This window comes from Schistosoma haematobium, chromosome ZW (genome assembly GCF_000699445.3).
Source record: "Schistosoma haematobium chromosome ZW, whole genome shotgun sequence".
Lineage (NCBI taxonomy): Eukaryota > Metazoa > Platyhelminthes > Trematoda > Strigeidida > Schistosomatidae > Schistosoma > Schistosoma haematobium.
In genome coordinates, this window is record NC_067195.1 from 36,668,998 (window position 1) to 36,675,510 (window position 6,513).

Genomic DNA, 6,513 nt, shown 5'->3' on the forward strand with positions numbered 1-6,513 from the left:
AATCAACCTGCACAAGATTTTTTGGAAAACGCTTCCGCTGGCATGATGAGGTATACAGCAAACGTTATTTCAAACCACACGCAAAATATAATTTTCCTTCTCCCGTGCAACCTTAATCGAAAATATGCCCAACCCTCTCTTCTGGTCAATCAAAACAATTTGAATAGTTCATTTGATGTATCACCCTGTAACACTGATTATCTTGAGAATTTTATCAACGAAACATGCTGCCAAACTACCAATGATACTGCACAAGTTGAACACATTTAGGCTTGGGGTAGAATAATATATTTAATGTGAATAGAGACTAGTTACACAGAATGACCAGGACTGAAACGCTGATCCATACCAAAAAACAGTTGCCGCGTTCACCATCTTTGATCGTCCCTCACTATTACATATTGAATGTAATCTTTTTCAGTAATTATATGATTTGCTTCACAGACCGTGTGGGAAAAAATCAATAACTTTATGACCTAACTTGAAAATAGTAGGCGAGGAGGAGTTGCTGACCAGCCAAGATTGGCGATGAGTGTGATGATTTCAGTCCAACCATGATTATGGAGCCAGACATATTGTTGCCTTATTTCGAGTGAATTTATCCTTCAGGTCGAAATATTGCCATTGTTAATCTGAACATGGGAACATATCTATGATTTGAATCAACCACAGGAGGCAAATAGCTATTTACCACGCGTTCCCAGAGGTAGTATGTACTGAACTGACTTATCAGACCAACAACGTTGGGCAAGTAACGAATAGTAATAAATTTATCTTAAAGTTTCCCACTGTTCCAGCTAGTGGCTACTGATAGTCTTGGGCAAGGGCACACTGTTATGTATGCTCTTTGCAGGGAAAAGACATAATGTGCAGTACTTATGATACACGCACTTTCGTTATGGATTCGGCGGCGACCGAAATTTCAGCGGTATAGTCTACGCACACTCACGCCAACAAAGTACTGTGTTCATTCCATGTCTTAAGAGCATTTTTCAGGAAGGTAAATGTTAGCTGTACAAATTATTTTCCGTAGTTCCGAAATCCTGATGTACGCAAATGCTTGGAAAACCTTGTAAAGACTAGGTGGTCAGACATGTCAGCTTCGCTCTTCATAACGCATTATATTCAGATTCACTCAGAAGTAAGAACATCTAAGAACCCATTTTTCACGTGCACGATTTGCTTGTAAGCGTTTCAATGACTAAATGCTGCCATGTGGTCATATTTTGTATGCACATTCTAAAGATCTAATTCGTAGAGGTAAGTGTGTTCCTTTGTCTCTATAAGCATTGTAGACTTAATACGACATAGCAACCGGTGAACAAGGAGTGATTATCTGCTAGAGAAGTTCACTAACAACTACCACTCAATTTATGCTCTTAGTGAACCTTTGGCAAGTAAACTCATCCGTTCATGCCTCGAAGCATCGGAAGATATATGAGCACAAGTGATGAGTTCAGTCGGTGCTAATGATGAAGTTACATCGTCAGAATCCATTGTTAACACTGACCATAGCTATGCTTCTTGACAACAAGAAGTTCTAATATTGCTATCTTTTTGGTTATACATAAATTCACTTATATGGCCATTAATTTGTCCTTATAGCGCTACGGCAAGGACAGTGTACTGTGCAGCCATAAGTGGCTGTGAGACAGGATTGTTGGTTCACGTTCTTGCGTAATAATTACCAGTTTGGCGCACACGCGATTAGTCACACAGACTGTTTACCAAATACCACAACCTTGAACATTTCGTACTATAATACTAGGTCGAACTTCCACCTGTCACGATAAATAAGCATTGCCGTAATTAAAAGACGTATGCGTTATAAATGAGAACATTTATTAAAGTTGAAGTCCAACACAAATAATCCATTAATGAATAACTTCCACTTCTTAAGAATTGTTCCTGTAAGGTCTGTGAACAATTGCGCAGCCAGCTGGAAATAACATAGGCAGGAAATAATTATTTCAGTATAAATGTTTACCAGAAACTAATATAAAAACAGAAACCGGTATTCAATTACGGGTCGAAAGTGCATTTAGCACACCCTTTCTTTGGATGGTCAATCACTCTTATTTGCTTTACCTCATGCGTTGCTTAGGAAAGCCTGGGTCGCAACACACATGGCTGGTATTATTTAGTTCTTTGGACAGGTTACACTTTGGAAATGTAGACAATAAATATATATAAAGACTACTATGGGAGCCCACTTTGAATCGTCCTGTGTAATCTGTAATTACTGATGCTTACTTTAATTCAGTCCAACGTAAGGTATAAGTAATTGTCATTTCCCTCATCAGCACGGAAGCAAGACAGGCCTTGGTTGATTTCCGAAGATCATCACATACGATCTCAGACAATCTGGTCACCTGAGATTCAAATATCTTGATTATCAAATCGTACATTTCAATGCTTTCACGTAACCGCTTTATAACAGTACTTATTTCTGCTATTAGCTATCTTTGCAAGAACACCGGCAGCCTAAACATTGTAACTCTGTAAAAGAGGTAGTAAAGCTATGTTAGCTTAGTCTCTGGTAAAATCTTCACATAATCGTATCACTTACACAAGAGCCTGATTCATTTCCTGGAATATAAAAATTTGGTGGTTTGTATATCTAACTGTAGATGATATTAACATCTTGGTGTGTGTATTAAACATCAATAGCATATACATAACACTTACAACTCTCAGGACCGCTAATATTTTCACTATTAACCTGTTTCTGCCATAAAAGTCGAACAAAACAGTGAAAATCAGCCAAACTTGTAATAAAGAAGGGAAAAACGATAAATCTTACCACGGTATCGTTATTTGTTGCGCAGTTTGGTAGCCTTGACATAACAATTTTTACGACGATATATGCTTGGACCATGTTATTTCACATAAAAATAAATTATTTGTCTTCCGTCAGTGTATAATTAAGTGGAAATAATTGCTAGCCTGTGATGCAAATACGGAAAAACTATTATAGCAGCATCTGAATGACTTCGCGATACCATGTACCGCAAAATGGAAAAACCCCTTTTCACTTAATTGTGAAAACGAAAAATGAACTTTCAAGTTTATTTATAATTAATTTCGAATTTCGGCTGTGCACAAAGCAGAAATGAAAAAGCAGCGCAAAAAGTGTCGCGATACCCCTGGAACGTTGCCTGAGAGTTTTGAAGAAGTGGTTTAAAGACGTCGACTCATTGTCTCGTGTCTTTTTTACGCACTAAAGCAAAACCTTAAAATCGGTAGAGTATTCGTGATTAAAGGCCATTATTTTATTAAAATTTTATATCTATTATTCATAATTTAACCTTCAAAAGTCTAATAATGCAATGCTGATAAAATGTTAATTTGGAAAAATGCGCAACGCATATTTGGGGGATTTGTAGTGGCATTGGACAATAGCCACACAATCCACAAAGCTGTGAACACGAGACTACTCAGAAAATAGATATTCAATATTTAACGCGGAGAAATACCTAACAATGGAGAAGGCGCGAACAATGAATTGAAGGAATTAGAGTTGATCGAACGGCATGGCTCGGCCATGCAGGCGTGGTCCCTGCTGAATACTACCTTATAGCTTTTATTCATATTATATATATTGTTCTTTCTCCAGCCTAACCTTGTTCTATATCATGTATTGGTAATTGATACGATACAGTGAGTTGGTGTAGTCGATGGTGTGACTTCCACGTAAGATCTTATAGATTAGGCAGTTATATCATGACAAATCTACAAATTTAGGATTAGGTCTATTGTTAGAGCAGTACTAATATCATAGTAGACCATAGTTCTACATTGGTAAGCCCAACTAGAGATACGCAACCTATTATTGTTAATCTTCGCGCGCTATTTAAAAAGGACAGTGGTATTTTTCCTCGCTGAGTAAATTTCTTTGTTTTGATCGTTTATTACATATCAAGACTACTGTTTTTCACTTTAATTGAATTTATTTCAGTTAAAGTATTCGACTAAAGTATCGTTTTTACTGTTTTGTCGTTGGTACTCTTGAGTACCTCTTTTTCAACTGTATCTGTTAGTACTTTTGGTCCTAACAATCTACAGCTCTTCACTTTTGGTCATTGATAAATTTTTTTTGTTCTGAGTATTATCACAGTTTAAAAAAGAACCCCTCGAAAATGACCGGACAGTGTAAAAAAAGCAGTTGTCAACGTCCGGGTTGTCGTTATCCTGTTGAAAGCGGCATGCAATGCGACAAGTGCAAAGGCTGGTACCACGAAGTTTGCACGAACTTAACGCCTGCTGCTTTCAAACGGTTCAGTAAGAAGGGTTGTGTGTGGCTTTTTCAACAGTGCTGCTCGGATGCAAACAGCTTTCTAACCGAGGCCATCTCACTGGTTGATGCTGCAAAGAAGTGTTTTAGCAAGCATGGTCGGAACGCGTCAAACAGCACTCGGTCTGTCGACACGCAAATCAACGTGAAGGAAACTAAGGTTAGTCCGGTGATAAATGAATCACGCCCGTCAAAGAAGGAAAAGCAGTCTCCAAATAGGCCTGCCTTAAAAAAAGCTCAAGAAAAGTAGGGTCTTCTGTTCCTCGTCTCCCAGATGGGATCCCACAGGAAACACCTAGGAGCCGCAATCGCAAGGCTCGATCGGTTTCAAACGGTAAACATAACCTGACCTCTCAGGTCGTCGACAACCCCCCAAAACCCAACACTAGGTTTGACGCAACTGTTGTTAATTCTCCCAGCACCGTTGACGAGTGGGTACAGGTTGTAAGGAAGAAAAGAAGTGGCGATATAAAAGGTAATCCTACCCCCGCGAAAGTAGTCGTAAAATCGAAAGCTGATCATAGCGACAGATCAGCTATTTTTCATAGAATCAAGGAGAGCGAGAGCTCTGAACCTAAAGCTCGTTTTGAGCATGACATTGTACTGATTAGGCAGCTGCTTAATCAACTCATGCCTCAAAATATGACTGGGGTCACCTTGCTAAAGGTGTACAGACTAGGGAGTCTAACGGACTCGAAACCAAATCATTCCAGACTGCTTAAACTAGTATTCAACTCTTCGAACGAACGTGACCTAATTTTACAAAATGGACACAAATTAAAGGGTTCAGGAGTCTTTATCCGAAAGGACCTACCGTTGGCAGACCGTGTTAAAAGACGGGAAGCCGAGAAAGAACTACAACATAGGTTAGACGCTAGCGAAAAGGACCTGAAAATTGTAAATTTTCGGTTGTAAGACTTCGACAGAGAATGACGCCGAAGCCACTCTGGGTGAAGCACGAAGGCACTTAAAGAGGCTTCGGATCTGTTATACCAATGCACGAAGCTTACTTAATAAGCGATGGGAACTAGGTGTACAGATTGACTTTACAAAGCCAGATATAATCGCAGTAACAGAAACCTGGCTGACACAGGCTATAGATAGTATAGAACTTGATTTCGAGGGCTTTACGTTAGTAAGGGCCGACAGAACACAAAAGCGCAAAGGAGGGGGAGTAGCTCTATTCATTAGGAATGCTATCCCATTTGCCATTATCGATAGTGTATCCCATGAGAGTGGGACGTGTGAATTAGTTAGTCTTCGCTTAAAATGCAAGGGACAAGAGCTGCTGATTGGTTTGGTCTATCGCAGTCCAAGCTGTGAGGCAAATGAGATCCTGTTAAGCAGTCTCAATACTTGGTCCCAAAGTGGTCGATGTCTAATCCTAGGGGACTTTAATGCACCTATGGTAGACTGGGAAAATCTGCGAACTAAATCGTCGGAGAATTCTTTCGAGCAGGAACTAGTTGATGGGGTTATCACATGTGCTCTAGTGCAACATGTGAAAGAAGCGACAAGGTACGATCCGGACACTGAATCATCCTTATTAGATCTTATACTGACTCACTATGAGGATGATGTTGCGAACCTCCATCATATGCCACCCTTAGGTAAAAGTGACCACGTAGTTCTAACTTTCGACTTCCATATAACTGCCAGTCATGAGGACGCGTCAGTCCAGTCCAGACCCAACGTCTGGAAAGCAAACATACCAGACATCATGCACTCAGCATCGTTAATAGATTGGACAATAAACCCAGAGTCCTCCATTGAAACGGCCCGGGACACATTTCGAAATTCATACTTAAAAGTTACCACACCTCACATCCCTTGGACTATACCAAAGGGGGCGAAAAACTCACCACCATGGTTCAGTAGGGAGGTCCGTATCCTTCTCCGTAAGAAAAGGAAAATGTGGGATAGATTTAGGTTACTGGGGACTGATGAGTCAAAATCTCAGTGTCGAAAGGCTCGGAACACTTGTGCCTCGACCCTCCGTAAGTCTAGAAAATTGTACGAAGAAAAACTTGTTAAGGAATCCATAGAATGTCCTAAACGCTTGTATTCCTATATAAACCAAAGGACAAGGAGAAAAGGAAATATTCCTGCTCTATGGGGAGACAGTACTGCTTCATCATTAGTGGAGGACGACTTTGGTAAGGCTCAAGCGTTCTCGAACTACTTTAGCAACGTGTATACCATAGAAGCGCCCTTCTCGT